The 19,599-nt window shown below is 42.4% G+C and overlaps 1 long non-coding RNA gene across 1 annotated transcript; it reads right to left on the bottom strand.

Annotated features, from left to right (window-relative positions):
- Nucleotides 1-491: 491 nt before the first annotated feature.
- On the bottom strand, nucleotides 492-14,727 carry LOC128077546 (uncharacterized). Its single transcript, XR_008205046.1, has 3 exons — nucleotides 14,659-14,727; nucleotides 2,216-2,339; nucleotides 492-1,898 (listed from the first exon to the last, which is right to left on the bottom strand). It is a non-coding gene; the product is annotated as an uncharacterized LOC128077546 (long non-coding RNA).
- Between the last annotated feature and the right edge of the window lie 4,872 nt (nucleotides 14,728-19,599).

Raw genomic sequence — 19,599 nt, 5'->3', positions numbered from 1 at the left:
AGGCAGCAGCAAAGGTGGCTGCATGCACTGCTGGCCCACGACCCTGAGGAATGAGCAATCAGAGAGGAAAAGCTGTTCGGACGAGACAACGCAGAACTGTCTCGGAAGTCTGCTGTAACACCATTGCTTTTTTGATTCTGGATCAAAAAAGAGAAATATCAGTCTAACCCATATGCTAGTACTCACACCGAACCCCTGAAGACCTGTGTACGTGCTGGAAGGAATGCACATATGGTGTCTTCATTCATTGCAGTGCTGTTAGGCAGCAGAACTGTCTCGGGAAAGAATTGGGGCTGAGAAGATATTTTTAGTAAGAGAAACGACACTGATCTGTGAAAGGAAATAACCATCGAATCTTTTTTTCCCTGCATCAAGGTTACTGTTAACTTAATAATCATTTTCATTTACACTAGTGCAAAGTCATTAATGAGATAAGAGTGTTCTTATCTTTGTAACGCTACGTATTTATTAAGAACATGTACAGTCACAATTGGTAATATAACAATGCACTGTAAAGTAGAATGCAATGAATCCCTAAGGAAGAATAATAAAGATTTCTGGCTCTTTTTATTCCTCCCAACAACTCTGCAGTATAAAAAAAGCAAGATAACAATGAAGGCTTGAACTCACTTATCAGAATTTGCAAGTGCTCCAAGTGTTTATCCTCAGTGAGAGCGGGAGGCATCCATTTCTAGCAGATGATTAGGGTCTGCTGCTTTAGCAAGAAACGGCTGTGCTGTTTTTATTTAATTACACCGCTGCTGTCAATTATGACCTGCAAGCAACAGAGAAATACTGATGCTGAACTTCATGGGGCACCGTGCAGTCACCAGGGCATTGCAAACTCACTCTGTGCACATCTCTTGGAGGTGGGAGGTGTGAAGCAGGATCAATTCTCCATCTTCCAACCTTCTTTCACTTCTTTCAATAAAAGCAATTTGCAGCCAACGTGACGGCGTTGACAAAAACATTGCTGTCTGCATCCCAAGTTGCAACATTGCTTTCCTCTCCAATACTTCATGTTTGTCTGTCATTTCCTGTTGACTCAGCAAGTGCTTCCTGTAGCAGGATGCTGCCAGAAATGGAGACTCCACTGCTGGTGAGTGGCCCAGGCACAGCCTTGCAGCCCTTCTTCCTCATTCCCCTTCCTGCAACCCCCTCCCATTGGTTCTGCACCCAGTGCTTGGTTTGATCTCTGCACTTTTCTATTTCAGCAGTGGCCAGCCATGTGCTCAGATGTTTCCCCTACAGCTCATAGCAACAGAAAGGTTTGATGTTCCCAACACAAAAGGACACAAACAGTCACACTGTGTCCCCACTGCATGGCTGGAGACTTCCTACTGCCTGTTCTGGTTTCCTTTCCTACTGGTCACAGCTGAGCTGGGGCTCCTGGTGCTTTCTGCTGTGAGACAGATGAAAAAGTGACTTCTAGCCAATTTTTCAGGCAAACACCATCTTGCTCTTGCTGCAACCTTGGGGTGGAACTGAGGAGTGCAGCTTGGTTATCAGCTGCTCCAGATGACCTCTCTTCTTCAAAGTCTCCAGAAAAAGTGTTAAGGACAACAATAACTGGCCTTATTTGGTCTTAATATGATGTTAGCAGATTTAGATGCAATCTTTTTATTGGTGATGGGGGTCACCATCCCTGAGGTTTTCAAAACAAAGGCAGAAGTCACATTGAGTGACATGGCTTAGCAGTACAGTGGGGATGGGCTGATAGTTGGACTAGATAACCTTAGTGGTCCTTCCAACCTGAATAATTCTATGATTCTCTGACAAAAGTGGCTGAACTCTTTGGAAGATGCAACCAGAGAAGCCCCACTGACCAGTCTCTTTTTTTGGAGTACAATTTCTCTGTAGGGAACTCTTTCCAGAGGGGTTGAAAGATTTTCCTAAGGCTGCAATTGAAATGGGACACAGCACCAAGCCAGTACGTCAATCACAACTTCATTTTCAGCACTTCAACTCACACTATTTTCACATGTACCTTAAAAACACTGATCCAGTAAATAGTTTCTAAATTATACTAATGTTTCTTTTAGGGTTCTGAGTAGCTTTTCTGATCTTTTTCCCATTTCAGGTACTATGCTCATTTTGTGTCTGAGATGTTACTTAGAATAATAATAATAATAATAATAATATGAACACAAGAAAACAGAGGTGAAAGAGCTACCGCTAAAATTGCACAATTATTTTGTACCCCAGATGCCTTTACCTTTTCCTGACTATTTGAATTCTCTCATCTCTTCATATTACAGATTTAGCTTTCATCCATCCTGGCAGAATCAACAATCTTTTGTATAAGTTCTTTTCAGGGTAAGCCATTTTTGTGATAAGAACTGAAATGGAATGAAGAGAAGATTTGGATTATATTTCTGTGTGCCTGGACTATTGATCTGCTAGTCCAGGAAATGAAAAGTATAATGAAATGAGCGTTATTTATAAATTTGGCTTGGAGAGGGGGTCGGGATGAAGCCAAACACAGGCCGATAATGTGACTCTGCTGCAACTCCAGCCACCTCAGAAAATCAAGTTCAGCTGTCAGTAGGACATAAGTTTTGCTTCTAGAACCACAGGGGACCTGGTTTTCTTTGTAATTTACCTCTCCAGAGCTACAACATGGTGTAGAGAGGTGGTCACAGAATCATAGGATGGCTTGGGTTGGAAGGGACCTCAAGGATCATCAAGCTCCAACCCTCCATGCCACATGCAGGGCCAACAACCTCCATGTCTAATACTAGACCAGGCTGCCCAGGACTACATCCAACCTGGCCTTGAACACCTCCAGGGATGGACGGGGCATCCACAGCCTCTCTGGGCAGCTGTTCCAGCACCTCACCACTCTCATAGGAAAGAGCTTCCCCCTGATATCCAACCTCAATCTTCCCTCCTTCAACTTAAACCATTTCCCCTTGTCCTACTATTATCTACCCTTTCAAAGAATTGAAAGAGTGGTGCTGCATTCCTGCCTTGAACACATTCACCAAAATCCAGTTTAGATTCCTATTATTCAACCAGGCCCTTTCCCTCAAGGAAGGTGGAGAAGGTGGTAGAAATCATGAGGCAGATTGGTCTGAGGGAACTCAGTAATGCTCATCTTCCAAGTCTGCCTCCTCTCGTCAATATAACTTTGTGCCATAGGTCTTCAAGGTCTGCAGTACTTCCCCTGTGCATTGAGCCATCCCCACAGTCTAGTCAATGGTTATTTTTATTGTGCACTCTGACAGAACGGAACAGTGCAAGAACCATCCATTTTTAACCTCAGGAAGCTCTTCATTAAGCAACAAATAACTCTCAGCCCCTACTTGGTGTTTGTCACACAACATGCCTGCCTTCTTCCCTTCCCAGCCTGGTGTGGCAGTTCCACTCTGCTGACAGAACCAATGCATGCCTAATAACTGTAAATCACGTTATGCCTTCTGATGCTCTGGCTTTAGTATGAAAAAAACAGCACCATTTTTATCCTCAGTGAATTTAGTTTGAAATCTTCTGCTATCTCATCAGTACTTTCAGATGTTACCGGGCTGTGTACCACGGGACCAGATCCCAGTACTACCATGCAGAAATAATTTTATGGCTCAAACACCACCACCCTTGCTAATGGCATTTCTACACCAGAAGGTGCTGGCCAAAATAACGAGCTGTACTTTCTGCTAGCACTCATGCTCTGCTCCTGGCTGTGTTCCACCAGGGTGCCCAGTGGCCATGGTGCCCTCAGCCTTGAGGACCTTCATTTGGGAGCTGCCAGCCCCTTCACAAATCCTTCCTGCCCCTGGGACAAGTGATTTCCCAACTCTCTGAAACGTGCATTATTAATTTTCAAGACTCGGTGTGTCTAAAAGCCAACCACCACACTGGGAAGCATGTCATAAAACAAATATTCCTTTCCTGCTGAAATACATTATTAAAGCCTCTACGCCATAAATCCCAAGTAGATAACACTCTCCAAGGCATCTTGTAAAATAAGCAATTTTCTGCTACCAAGGAAACAAATTCTTTTTCTCAGTCATATCTAAACTCCACCAACATGGTGACAGACATAACATTGCATCTGAGTTTGTTTCTGACAGCCTCATACATTTCTAACTCTGTCAGCAAGAACAAATGCATGAAGCTTTTCAGTTAAAAGAGCTGTAGAGCAAAATAGACTTTCTGGGACCTGGCTCACCCTTCTCTATACCAGACTTTATTCTCTAACATTTCCCCCCCCCATTCCTACTACTGCTTCATTGCAGCAGAAGGTATAACTTGAGCTGAGATCAGAAGTTTGCAAATCTGAGAGCTGCCTTTTGCAGAAGACAGTGAGGATAGGATTAGAAAGATACATAAATAGCCCAGACTCCAAGAAATAGGCTTTATCATGAATAAAACATGTCAGCACAAAGGTGACAGTGTAGTATATCCTGTGGTAGACAGTGTTGGGGCAGAAAGAGCTTCTGCCTGCTCAGTCATGACTGCCCATACATAGCATACCATAACACAAGAGCATCTGATGCCAGCAGATTCAATAGTATTCTTGGAAAATTCTTACTCCATTGTTAACACATGAGAAAAGTAAGCTGCAGGACAGCTCTACACTGTGTGGCTTCCATAGCTTTTGCTAGTAAAGGTGTGCAACAGGACCAGAATAGGTTCAGTTTTGTAGCAACAATCTGAGATAATGCATCAATTCTTACTACATCTACTGGGTTCCTAATGAAACTAACACTTTTATTTTGATAAGCTGCTAACTTTGTTGTTTCTTCTTTCTTCAACAGCACCACAAAAGCTTTTCTTAATTACAATTGCATCACCAAATAATAAATTTTTGTTTTATTTTGGAATAAAAAAGAAAAGAAGAAATTCCAGTATTTGCCTACAAAGCAAAGCTACAGACAGGGAAAGAGTCTGAGCAGTTTGGTTTCAAGAACAGATGATTTATCAAAGACAGAACCAAGTCAAAAGGGAGGAATGAATTCAGTGAAAGGATCACACCTTAACATCATACACATATCTTTTACTCCCTAGCAACTCAAAAAGAGTCACCTGCAGGTTACCAAAAACAGCTTATGAACGTTGGTGTGCTACCTGAGTTCACAGAAGAATGCCAGGCAGGGCTGTGTTTCCACCCTTGGAGCAGTCAGTTCCAGATGTACTGGAAGCCTCTCTCAAAGAAGTCAAGCTGGCACTATCATTTGTGGCATAGTGCTTGACTGCCTTTGGCTCCAGTTTGTATTGAAGTTCTAGTATGTCTGATACCACAGAACTCAGCAGTGGCATGACTTCATTCAGACCATAGTAGTCCACTGATAGCCTCCACTTTCCCTGGGCCATACAGGTTCCTTGGTTCTACAGTTGATGAACCAGTTGCCTCCCCATCGAGAGGGTGATGCCATAGAGCTTATCAACCTTGCCATCAAAAGAGTGTCTTCGTCACTGGGTCTGAAGAAGCATATGAGGGACTGCAGTACCACAGAGATGGGAAGGACAGTGTCCAAGAAGCTAGAGCAAGGCAGTGAAGCATGCTAGGTCTCAGGACTGACCTCTCTTTAGTGATGTTTTTCCTCTGATAAAACTCGTAACAGTCTACTTCCCTTCTCACTGGGGATGAAGAAACCCAGACCCTATGCTCTTGAGAAAGGGCCACAATGTCACTCAGTCCTGCTACGAAAACCAATTAAAATTCCTTCATCGAAAAACTTTTTCTTTTCTTTTTTTTTTTTTAAGAGCACTATTATAAATAATAGTGAGGAAAAACAAAGTTTTCAATTTGTCCAAATGCTTTGACAATGCTGCATTTCATCCTTGCATAAATATTGCTCCTGTAACATGGCCAAGGAATGGCCTTGAGCATCCACAGCGCAAAACACAGATTTGCTCCCATCCAAGTTCCTGAGACCTCTGTACAACTCATGTTTACAGCTGGCATTCCAGCTCTTCAAAAATTGTCCAGCAGCACTTCCTGACAGGGAATCCAAACTGCCATGTCCTGAACTCCTCTTAGCATTTCAAGAGTGGCCAAGGCTTTTTTGCAGGGAGAAGTACTTTCTGTACACAAACTAACTAAACTGGAGAGAGAGGGAAAGCTTTTCAAACAAGCCATTCCTTTCACAATGTCTGGCCTTGCATGCCTGGGTGCTTATCTGTTGTCTTACGCTGATCCAACATAAGATAAACTTTCTGCTCCAAAAAAGCTATTGCTTCACTTGAACTCTAGATGATCATGCTTGAAATACCATGACTGAGACAAAAAGAAAGGAATCTGTTTAAACAAAGAGACTAACTTTTCCCATCATTTTGTTTAATACAATGGTTCTACCGCATCACCTGTAGTCTTCACTTCAGCTTCTCCAGCCTGCATGAGAGTGATGGTGAGGTATTGGAACAGGGCGCCCAGGGAGGTGGTTGGGTCACCATCCCAGGAGGTGTCCAAGAAAAGGGCAATGTCCCATTGAGTGACATGGTTTAGTGGTGTGGTGGTGATGGGTCAATGGTTGGACTTGATGATCTTAGCAGTCTTCCCAATCTTAATGATCCTCTGATGTTGGGAAACTCCAGGAAAAGTCCAGTAAGAAGTGGTATCAGGAAGGAGGTGCCTCAGCTTTGAAATTTCCATTGGAGCTTTGATTTCTGTGTCTCACTCGATATGATTTCTCACTGCTAGGCTCAAGTCTTTCTATGATGATTCTAGAAACACTTTAAGTGAGGGTTCAAGCAGCACTTGTGAAAATTGACGTGAAATTAATAAAATTCACATGGTGCTGGAAAACACAGGTTGAAGCTTGAAGACCTGCAGGCATTTAATGATTCTGCCATTTCATAACCCAAGAGCTTCAGATTCGCAGATAAAATTAGAGATGGAGTTAAAATTAAAAATCCCTTTGCACTAGTTCTTTGATTTTGGTGGAGTGTGGACCCAGACTAGACTTTTCATTTCAAGCCAGTGCTTAGTTACAGTGTTAACTAATCTAAAGTTTGGGAAGTCACCCACAGGAAGAGCTGCCAAAGAGCAACCTAACTTCCCAAGTGGAGCTTTTTCCTTCTACACACCCACAAGCTAAGAGGAAAACCTCCAATAAAGCACGGGTATCTTCTAGCTGAGATTCTTGAGTGTGCACTGCGTAACTTGGACAGTTCTCCAGCTTGTTGCTGCTTTAGAAGGATGCTTTGGTGCAGCAGATGCATGCAGGCTGTTCATCATACCTATAGATATCTGCAGATGGTTTTGTACTCATAAACTCTTGAATATTGGAAGCTTCTGAACATGCCTGCTTGATACCAAAGAAGGAAAATAGTGGGAGCACTATCTGCCGAGGAATGTGTAGAAGTTTTGTTAATATATCTGAGAAAGGGAAATATACCCAGAAAGGGTGGTCAGGCAGTGGAATGGATGCCCAGGGAGGTGGTGGAGTCACCGACCCTGGGGATGTTCAAGGAAAGGCTGGATGTTGTGTTGAGGGACATTTTTTAGTGGGAGCTATTGGGAACAGGTGAACGGTTGGACTGGGTGATCTTTTAGGTCTTTTCCAACCTTGGTGATTCTATGATTCTAAAAATAAATTAATAGATATTTTAATGAGCAAAGTTGACATTACTGCATCTTCCTGCATAGAAAAGTCTGCAGGCTTATAACAGTTATTTTTCAAATCTCCGTCATTCAGCTATAGGAAGAAAAACCTCACATACTTATGGTTCACTATAATGCCAGGTATGCAACACCCAACTTATTTAGAAATTCTGGTAATCAAACCTACCCCAGAGAGAGATAGAGGAAGGAAAAGGGAGAGAGAGTGAGCTATTCACAGCCATAACCCACAGGAAACATGTACTTGCAAGAGAAGATTTAATCTTAAAAGACATGGTAGTTAAAATGCCCACCTACTTCTTTGATTTCACGTGCAACCCAGCCTCACTGGTGTGTGCTATGTCATCCCAAAGAATCACTTCCCAAAAGCCAAGGAGGAAGATTTTATAGATGCTATTCTTGAATTGGTTTCCTATTGTAGTCCCTGTTTTCTGCAGGAGCTGGAGGGCAAACACAGGTCTCTGTTGCACAGTTGCTTTCATGATCCATGCTTATAATTTTCTATGTCAACTACAGTTCAAGGAAGTAAGAAAATTGAGATTGTCTGGTTAAAGCAGTTAACTTTTCTCAGGTTAAAGCAAGCTGTGAGTAACATTGCTGTATGAATTAAAAGGCTCTTATCCATACACAATAGACTAGGACAAAAGGATAATAACCAGATCTGAATCCCGCATCTATCTAAGCAGTTCTGTGCCTCATCTGTGGCTTTTCTATTTAGCTTTGCTCCTCACCACCCTCTGTGGGCGGATTCATCACCACTGACCTCTTAAAATTAGCGCTCATGGAGGACTGAGGTGACAGAAAATGCAGAAGTTTCACAACAGAAATTGTGAAACTGAAGCTTGTCTTTATTCTGGCACCGGAGCCAGGCAGAAAGATGGTCTGATTAATGAAAGACACAGCCTGATTACTTGTGACTTTAGGATCCTTTCCAAAATTCACATGGGTTACAAATGGTCGGTGTCCTACCCTTCCAAGATTTAACCATGTTTACCACCCCAAGCTCTTCCTCTCAATTATTTACTGCTCTCTGGACAATACTAAACAAAATATTTTGGAAAGAACTGAAATTATTGGCAACACATATGGGGAAAAAAATGGAAACAGGGCCTGAACTTCAGGTACTTGGGCACCAATATTTTATTTCTGAGTGTGTGAGGAACAGAGGCATGGACCCTGCTAGGACTGTCTACACTAGAGAGAAGTATAGGATTTTCCTCTGTCCTGTATGAGTGTGCTTTCCTTAGCAAAGCCTCAAGAACTGAGCCAGCAGCTCTGCTCCACAAAGGAGCCCACTATTAAACGTCTGACATCTCTCTGCCATTAAAAACATTTGCTGGTAAAAGCTAGCATAGCCAGTGAGCTTTAAGTGTGGATGAGCTACGGGTTATCAACAGGCATCACTACGTCCAAGCAATGGATCTAGTCTACTTATTCTGTTCTTCAAGGTCAGGAAATGGTGAAACAATGAAAGTATTGCAGGAAAGCATGTTTTTATGTAATGCTCCTCTCAGCTGTGAACCAAGAACTCTGAGAGTAGCCTGGAGGAGATCAGTGTCTTTCATCCACTTCCAAGAAAGTCTGGAAACACTCACACTTAAGCTTGCTAAGTATGCTCTAACCTTTTCTCCCTTTTCATTCTATTGCTGTGGTCTCTCCACATGAGACTCCTTCCTGTTTATTAGTTTGCTTTCTTGTATGAAAAGATGAGAATTGCTGAGATGCTTCCCTCAGCCTCTAATGGAGTTGCTATGAGCAGGAGAACATTGCTCTCAACTTCAACTTGCTTCACAATATCTCAGTAGATGTGAAATCCTCTGAGGTCACCTTTACTGCCTATACCTGCTGCCCTGTGAGCAGGATCCTCACTTCACTTGCTTCTCTTCTCTGGTATTTGCTGTCTTCAAACATTTTAATAAAAAGGTGCTTAGTCTTAATAAAGACATTAACTGCTACACCCATAGGTTTATAACTGGAAAACAGGAAGACAATGAAGATAAGATCTCACTTTATGAAAAGTACATGAGCATGGTAGGACCCAGTGCTGAGCTGGTACTGCAGCTCCAAACCCATCATCACAGCTGGCCAGGCTCCCACACAACACACCAAACAGAATCCATCCTCAGGTAGCATCACTCAGCCAGGCTAGTAGAAGTAAAATTTAATTGAAGGACAGCAGCTTATTTGACTGTTGATCTCTAACTGGGTGTGTAAGAGGTGCATCACTTTGCATTGTGAGATGCCAACTTTTATAGAGCCGCTGCTCCTGGTTGAGCAGCTTATAAGCATGCTGGCATAGTTATTGTCAATGCATTTCAATTTCACTCACAACATTTTTTGCACATTTGTGCACAGACAGGGACACTGCCCTGAAGCACTCTTCACAGGAAAAGGGCACAGGAAGCCAAAACGGCGACAGGGAGAAGGAGAAAGTGCTTCCCAGGAAACTGAGCAGAAAGTGATCATGTCATGTACCCTGTAATTAGCAGCACTAGAGTGTGCTTGTTATTTCTGCAGGCTGGATTCATCCAGCAGCTGGGAAAGTAAAAGCTCACAACAGGAATTATAGAATCATTGAGGTGGGAAAAGACTATTAAGATCACCAACTCCAACCCATCCCACCATGCCCATGGCCACATCCCTCCGTACCACATCTGCACAGTTCCTGAGCACTTCCAGGAAGGGGGGACCCTGCCACCTCCCTGTGTGGCCTGTACTAAGCATTACCACTCTTTCTGAGAAGAAATTTTTCCTGATATCCAAATTGAAGGACAGGAGAGCCCATTGGCAGATGTTGCTCAGCTGCCCATTGGCAATGCCTGCATGAGGCAGCTGAATCCCAAAGGTAGAAAATGAAGGGTACCCACTTTGGGCAGCTCCAGCACTCAGCTTTCTTTTGGTGCCAGGGGCATCGAGTCCTGTGTTTGCCATGGGAAGCCCCAAGAGCTGAATGTGCCTATGGGAAACTGTGTTTGCTATGAAAAACCAAAAGCCAGGAGGGGCCGATCTCCTGCTCCTACCCAAGCAACTCCCAAGGCCACCCTGGGCAGTAGGATCTGGCTTTGAGCAGAGCTGGGCTCTCCAACAGCAAGCCAGCCTATAATTAAAGACCTGCCATTTTCTACTTTCCTACACTTAAAACATCTGTAAGCATAATTATAGTGCACCATTTAAACAGCTTAATACAATGCAGGCGCTCTTCTTTGCTGAGAGATGGCTTTTAACAGCCTGTTGTACAGTTGGATTTACAGATAAGGCCAGAAGTGCACCTAATTATCTCTCTGCTGGCAGCTGCTATACTTAAACTTACATTTTCATAGCAACACGTGGGGCTTTTTGTTCTGCCTCATGATGACTCCTATTCCCTATTAATGCTTAATTCGCTATGCACCAATTTAAAAAGTAGGGATACAGACCTGAGCCAGGGCTCCCACTAGCCAATTAACTGCAAATAACGACAGGGAGCCTGGTGCCATGTCCTTACACATTCCCACCTCATTACTTTAAACGGTGCTGATGGCACTCTGTTAGCTGAGAAGGATGTTTAATGCCTGTTTAGCAGATTTTTGCTGAAAAACAAACTGCTTGCATAGATCATGATATCTGTAGTGAAGTAAAGGGTACTGGGAAGGAGAATGAGTGCATTTCATGGCTAGAGCTCAGCTCACAATTCTACAGCCTTCAGTGTCTCAGCCATGCCTCTCTTGAACTGAAGGAACCAATGTTTCTCAAGATAAGAGACTGTTTTTAATCTCAAATTGAAAGATTAGATAGACCATAGACTCATAGAATGGTTTGGTTTTGAATGGAGCTTCAAGCCCAACCAGATCCATGCCCAGCTGTGGGCTGGTTGCTCCCTACCAGCTCAGTTTGCCCAAGGCCCTAACCAGTCTTGGGCACCTCCAGAGTTGGGGCACTCACAGCTTCTCTGTTCCAGCACTTCATCACAAGATATATGGGATAAACTGGGTGATCCCATAAGGGTGGGAGGATCTGGAGTTTCTTCCTTTGCTGAAGAAGGTGCTGATTAGCATGAAAGTAAAAAGCAGAACTGTGAGAGTTTCTGTCTTCACAATGTCTGAGGTTTTTTGTTGGTGGGTTTTTTTTGTTTTGGTTTGGTTTTTTTGCATGGGAAACAGACAGAAAGAGAAGAGCAGCTGTCTGAGTAAGAAACTGGCCAGGAATAGCAAATTTTGTGAATAAACTTCAGTCATGCAGGAAGAGGTCAAATCTGGGCTGGGGAAGAGGATTCAGAGAGAATTAAGTTCCAGGATGCTGGATGCTAATGTGCTTGAGAGTAGAGAAAGAGAGATGAAGAAATCAACGCTTGTAAAATTAAAATGAAATATTACAAAAAGCAATTGCGAAAAGCAATTGCAAGAGCAAAATGAAAACTTGCAGAGAGAGAGGGAGAGAAAAATGAGCAGAGGAAGTAGGCTGCTCTGTGCGGCTTCTGCTCTCCTGTTCGCCTGCCAAGTGGTGGCTGCTAGAGGAGCAAACGTGAGCACTGCTGTTCCCCAAGCAGATGGGCACATCGCAGCACACTGCACTCAGGCAGCATAGGAGCTTGGGTTTGGATTTGTGGGTTTTGTTTTGTTTTTTTCATCTCTCATGATAACAGCCCTCAGTAGCTGCTGGTCCCCTGGGTGACTGTGCGAGCTTCCTGTGACGAGTCCTCTCTTGCATCTACTTTCCTTCGTCACAGACAAACACTCATCACCAGGAGATTGTGCAATTGTGTAAGCCAGCTGCCAGAAAAGCTGCTTCTGACCTGACCACAGGTGACCTCTGGAGCCATCCTTCAGGTCTCATTCGGGCTACAACATAGTGGCTGCCCCATATGTATAGAATCATGAAATAGAATCATAGAATGGCTTGGGTTGGAAGGGACCTCAAACATCATCAAGCTCCAACGCCCCTGCCACATGCAAGGCCACCAACCTCCTTATCTAATACTAGCCCAGGTTGCCCAGGGCCCCATTCAACCTGGCCTTGAACACCCCCAGGGACAGGGCATCCACAGCCTCTCTGAGCAGCCTGTTCCAGTACCTCACCACTCTCTCTGTGAAGAGCTTCCCCCTGATATCCAATCAAAATCTTTCCTTCTTCAACTTACACCCATTTCCTTCATCCTCACCCATGAAAGCCTTAGGTTGTACATCCACGATGACTTTGATCTCTAGAATTTTGAATGTCAGAACTTGCATCCCAGCAGTCCTACTAAGAAGATTCCTGTACAGCCATGCATGACATAAATACATATTTATTGAATTTCACTAAAAGATTTGGACTATCAGAAATGACACTCTCCTCTGTCCAGCAGTGAAACATTTTTAAACACATTCTTCCAAAAAGAAGAATTATACAGAGACTGTATTTTCATACCCGTCAAACTGCGAAGGTTTTTCATCCAATTACTTTTTGCCTGTAAGACCAGTGAAAGCTAGAAAGCACATACTACCAGAGTTATACAGATGAATGGATGCATTTTTACATGGATTCTTTTTGGAAACATATGGTTAGGAAGACAGGTTCCCAAGAATTTGAAAGTCTGTATTAAAATAAATAACATAAATAAGACGTGCCTAATCTCTGGCTAGATTCTTATCAGACCTGAGTTCTGTTGTGGTTCAAGCCACATGAAAAACATTTTTTTTTCTTTATTTTTTTTAGTAAGCCTAAATCTTTCTCTCCTACTATAAATGGAACTAAAAGTATTTTTTAAAATCAACTTCTCTTCTTACTAATTTATTAAATATTAATTTTCTCTGACTGTATTTTTCTATGTCAGTTGACCCACAATAAAACAGGATATCCTGCAGGTGAGAATCCAACTGCTGTCCCCACCTAACAGTTTCAACATAGGTCTGAACATTAAATGGTCTGAGTCTGCCTCTGCACGGCTGCTGCCACACTGTGTGACCATACATAAGTCAACCTCCAAAACTGAGACATCCTAATTGAAAAATGAAGACAGTTCCCTCCTAGCTCAAAGGAAGTTGTGATCTCTAACCAAATAGAGTGAAAAGATATCACTTTGAACAGCAAAGAGACACCATAAAAGAACAAATTCCATTCCTCAGACTCGGGGAAAACTTGGTGTTGACCTCAATATCTAAGAAATACAGAAAGGAAATTTCTGTTTGCGAAAGCAGAGAACTGCACACATGTCAGCAGATGATATAGGCTCATAAAATGCTGATCATTTTTCAAGGGTCTGAAGAGAATATTCTCCGCAGATACTTTGTGTACCATGATTCACATTTTAAAAGGCTTATTCATAAGCCTTGAAAGAAAATTTGGGCTACTTGCATGGCTTCATTCAGCTATCTGTGAAAAAAGAATTCTCATCTATCAGTCTGTCTTAGCTGCCTTTGATCCAGAAACTGCAGCGATCCATAAGGTGTGCCACCTACATCCTGCTCTGTAGGAGCAGTGCTCCATTTTGCTTAGGAAAAGAATTTACCTTAGATGGACTTCCCTAGTATGTGCATTGAAATCAGTTATGCATGCTTTATAAGAGGAAGCTGGAGAATAGGAACAGCTTGGGAAGAATTGCTTGAAGACTCTGACCTATCCAGGTTAATTGTAGCTGCAAGAAATATTTATGCTATTTGGCAATAGTTTATTACAAAAATCCTTCTCTGTATCTTTGACCTTATGTAGAAACTGGTCAGTAGGATATTGTATCAGGAAACAGTAATACTGAATACAAATTGCCTCTGAATTGCAGATGTTATTAGAAAGGAAATCACATTATCATATGCAATTCTACTATGAAGTAATGGATTGTGTTTCCTCAGTCAATTATCCCACTGGGAAGCAATCATCACAGCTCACACACATGGTCACCAGTCTCAGTGCCTGAAGGCTGAAGGATGAGCTCCAACACCAAAAGTACTGCATGCAACATGGCTGGCTCCCCAAGCCAGCCAGTGTGGTACATCATAGAATCACCAAGGTTGGAAAGGACCTCCAAGATGATCCACCTATCACCAGGTATTTCCTGTTGTATGGCAAAAGAAAGCAATAACTAAGCCTTCCAGCAGGATGCAAACCCCACAGACCAACAGAAAGAAGGAAAATTGACTCACCCCTTCCAACAACCAGCAGTAATTCAAGAAGAGTACAATCTCTATCCAAAAAGATACTACACCCTCAGCTGCTGACCCTTAAATGAGGGTGAGGAGGGATGGATCTATGCTCCACCTCTTGCAGTCACTTAGGTGCATTGCTTGCACCTGAACTCTCTGGGTTAGCCTGGTGCTCAATGATAGGTTCAGGCTGTGACCTGGCAATTCTGCTGCACCCACTAAACCACGTTCTTCAGTACAGCATCTAAACACTCCTTGAACACCTCCAGAGTCGGTGACTCCACCACTCCCTGAGCAGCCCACCTCAGCTCCTGAGCACTCTTTTGGAGAAATTGTTTTTCCTCATTTCCAATCTGAATCTCCCCTGGCACAAAGTGAGGCCATAGATTCCTCTTGGCAAAAGTACAGTCATTCTTCTTCCTGGTCAGTCCAGAGAGATTTCATTCATGACCACACATTTCACATTAGCTATTGGAAGTTATTGGATTACAGCTCTGCAGTGTGAAGGGTCAGCCACGGAGTGGATTCTGAGCAACTCTGCTTTTGTTACATGTCTGTGTAAGGATGGGTAACCAGATAATTACTACATGTGCTGGTTTCCTACCGATTTCTATTCTTGCAATTCAAAGATCTGTCTGGCTTACAGCAATATTCCAGTGCTCTTGAGAAAGCTCTTAAATAAGCCCTTTCTCTAAAGTGCATCTAATATTTCCATGCAATTTTCCTTTGACTCTGAAATGTTCAGTGGCTGCGGAGGTTTTCTTGGAAAGCTGAAGGGGAAAGTAAATTTAATTGGACTGTCTCTTAGTTACCTGACCTTTCACAGTCTGTGTACATGGGGTCTTTCCAATGCTCCAGAATCCTAATTAGCTTCTGCTGTCATAATTACCTTTTTTTCTTCCTCAATCCTCCAACAAACTCTTTGGTTGCACTGGGCCACAAAAAAATATATTAAATGGGTGGAGATTTTCATTCAAAGTGCAACTGCTGACTTCGTTCTAGCCCAGTATTGAAATAAAAATTTGGAAAACTAAACTCAAAAACTGAAAGCATCATGACTTTTCCATACATATTCCTTTTATTCTTCTGGCATGGCGTGGATGTTCCTATGCACATCTTTTGTTTTTCATAATTATTGTTATGGAAGCAGATCAAAAGGAGAGTTTTTAAAATTCTTATCTCTGTGTGCAGTCATAGTTTGTCATATACTCCAATGGCCTCTCTGTTGTAGCCTGGGCTTAAGCTCTACAAAGGGCAAATAACTCATTAATTTTTGACTTAACTGTGCCTTTTATCTTGCTAGAGTTCACAAGCTATTTACTCCTTTTTGAGATAGCTTCCTATGAGGAAGCAGGATTTTTTCCTTAGAATTTAAACTCCAGTTCCAACTATAGACACTTTTATTTCATATGGTAAATTGTCACAATCAAAGGCAGAATCTCTGCTGAACAGGTCGTAAAACATCTGGCTTTTTTCTTGCCATGTTTGAGTCTAATTATCTTGCTGCAGATCATGATTGCTAAGTATGAAATTAAGCTGCCCAACCTCAGCTGTCTCGGAGAGTTTGGGGTTTTGTTTTTAGCCCCTTTGTAGCTATTTTCCCAAAGCCTTAAATCATGTTGAAATGGAAACAGTAAAAATATGTGCCCAGAGAGCAGTCCACATGTGCCGGCACTTTGAAACATCACCACAGGAATTTCTTGCTGTGTGTTACAAGAACTGGTCTCTTTGTGCAGAGAGACTGAGGGCTGCAAAGGACTCCGGTATTTCAAGGAGGAATGGAAAAGCTGCATTCACAGGCAGACAGGCAGAGCTTTGGAAGCAACCACTCTGCACCAAGTGATGGAGGAGTACTCATGTCAACCCGTATTAGCACACTCTTCAGATCAAAAGGGTGTAGGAATGATGTGGCTGATCTGCCACATCCACAGCCATGGTTGTAGAGACTTGGAAAGAGCAGCTCTGATTCCCTGCTCTCTGTCCTCTGCGCGTGACCCACATCCATGCCTGCAAAGTGATCCCCACATGTCTCACAGGTCAAATTTCAGTGTCTCTGCAGTTTGCTCCTCGTCCACAAAACGAGCACAAGCAGCGATGTGACAAGAAATAAATTAGGAGCCTGTGGCACTGAGGGAGCACAATTGAAAAAGCTATAGATAGAGTGAAAGACAAAAGGAATTATTAGGGTAGTTTCTTTCTTAAAGTGGGAGGGGGGTTCCATGACCTCCAGCTTCATCTCCTGATGAAACCATCACTCTACCATCTTTGTTAGGAGAGCATTCTTCACGTTGACTGTTTGTTTTGAGGACAAATGCTATTTTTGCTGGGCTTGCTTTGTTCCCAGAAAAAGAGAAAGGACTGAAAATATGCCATCCTCAGAGAGAACAGGCATTTCCCCCCCTTTCTTTCCCCCACAGAGAGCCAGAAGTGAGGAATAGTGAGCTCCAGAAATGAATATTGTTCCTATGCCATGTACAGAGTCTCACTCTGCTCCCAGTTTGGACCCACTGCCCAACCCCTTCCCATTCTGTCCCTGCCTCTGTGCCAGGTAATGTCCAACACACGCCCATGCCAAGGAAGAAATGCACAAAAATAACAACAGTGAGTCACAGGGAACCAATCAGTCTTTCCACACAGATTGGAAAAGTCTGAAGGGACTACTGTTGAAATAACAGCAAAAATAGGAAATTATTATTTGGAAGTAGGAATTATTTCCAAAGAGCTTCTTAAGGAATGCAGAAGTTGAGGTGAGTTCCAGGTATGAGCGGAGGTTCAGAACATGAGAAGGAAGTCCCACAGGAGGAAAGGATTGGCTCCATGCAGGCAATCCAAGTGAGGTGATAGATGGAACATCATATAGGGCTGGGATTTCCAGGTGTTGTGCTCTGCAAAACTTCTGCACCTTTTTCCAGGCACATGGAAGCGACACTCATTATTATAACAGACATCTAACATTTTTCTGTACTACTTGATTTGCACATCACAAATTGTCTTGGGAACCAGAAAATACTTTCTGCCATGGAAATAAAAAATAATAGATTCTAATAAGGGGTGAAATCAGTTGGAAAGCCAACTTCCTTTATAAATGACAGGTGGTGCCTGGTTGTAAAGGATGAAGGGAGTCATTAATGAGTTGTTTGTTTTAATTATGTAAATGTAGTCAGTCACTACAGAATGGATGCCCACTTATAGAAAAACAATTATATCTTCACCACTTTAATAATATTCACCATTGGTTTTTAAGAGTCTGAATAAGAAACCCCTTAGAGAAAGAGGGAGGCTTCCAGGGGAGGTCAGGAAAACATGAGGGTTCTAAATCTTCTCTCCCCTTGTACTTCCTCCATGTCAAGTACCAGTGCCAATGGCACACTTGTACAGCCAAGCTGAGAGAAGGCTTAAAAATAATGGGCAGGAAACCTACAGTATTTCAGAACACTTGAGTGACAATCCCAAATGGTGTTCCTGCTGTGAAATAATTTCTAAGCATGGGTTTCTTAGATTACCAGACATGTCACTGTTAGAGTATAGGCCTCTAATTGAGGGTTGAATAAAAGAAACCACTGCACTACTTACCAGTTGACAATACAAATAACAATTTACCCCATGAGCAAGGCCTTGACATCCCATGCCTGTTGTTCAAGATCTCCTTGTTGCCCACTCATTTTGTACTTCCCAATTTCACAATTTAAGCTGGTTGCAACATTAATTTCATAAAGCCATCATCCTTGCTGTCACAGAGTTTCTGCTTAGCACATGAAACAGTGTCCTCCCACTGATTGTCCATTACCACTTCCTCCCAAAAACACAATCTCAGCTAGTTGAGGAAGTGGTATAAGTGGGCAGTGGTCAAGCAGAGCTGCTTTCTGTAAGGAAGTGTAAAGTAAAATCAGCAGGCTTACGCCTTGCGGACAGTGGCTTAACCAACTGAGCTGCTCAGGTATCACCAAGAAAGCCAGGAGATTAAAGATTAAGAGGAATAGGACACTTCTCTGTAAAAATCAGCTGGGGAAAACTCTCGGAATTATTTGAGGGGAAGGGTAGTTCAAGATCAAGTGGATGTATATAGGTCTTGAATAACTTCAAGGGTGGCATTGAAATGTTTCTATTCACTGCATTGAAATTCTGAAACCCTCCATCAAAATTCCATAAAGGAAGGAGGAATTCAGGATGGATCTTAGCAGATGAGTGGATGGGATTGGTACCAGAACAAAAGGAATCCTTAAGTTAGAAAGTAAAGGCTTTGAATGGTAGTTTCCCTTGTGAGGGACTGAAAGGAGATCTGTTGAGTAGTTCTAAATTAATTTTGATCACACCATATTTATGCTAGTAATTAATTCCATTTTGCTGACCTACGACTCTGAAAGACCACCAGGACTTTTTGGTGGGAAGGGGTTTTGCACATTTTCTGCCAGATCAGCAGAGATTGAACAACACTTTGAGTGTTGTTTATCAAATGGGCATCAAACTACAACTGCTCAGCTGTCGTGGGCATCCCAGAACACTGACATGGGCTTCACCCTCTGAGGGTGGATCTTTAAGTCTTTTTGCACTGACCACAATGGATTTTTTCATAAGGCCTTAAGAATTCATAGAAAGGATAATTTCCAGCTCCTCTGTGCTCCACTGTAGGTGAAATTGCTTTCAGCAGACTATCCACTGGAAGACAAACATTTTAATTATAGCAATTTTATGATGCATTTTATTCAAAAGACTCTAATTTTCATTTGGTATCCAGGGGATTTACTATTATCTTGATTTACAAGAAACATACAGCATTTGCAGGAACTCCGAATTTCAATTATCTGTTGCTCTATGTATAGTTGAGACCATGCCAGCACAGAACAAATCCAGAAGGAAAAGACGCAAATGAATAGAAGAAACATAATCTTATATTAACAATAAATAAATAAATAAAGAAGAAGTAAAATAAAATAAGAATAA

The sequence above is a fragment of the Tympanuchus pallidicinctus genome, unplaced genomic scaffold (assembly GCF_026119805.1).
Source record: "Tympanuchus pallidicinctus isolate F22 unplaced genomic scaffold, pur_lepc_1.0 scaffold16, whole genome shotgun sequence".
Taxonomy (NCBI): Eukaryota; Metazoa; Chordata; class Aves; order Galliformes; family Phasianidae; genus Tympanuchus; species Tympanuchus pallidicinctus.
This window is presented reverse-complemented; position numbering and strand designations above follow the sequence as displayed.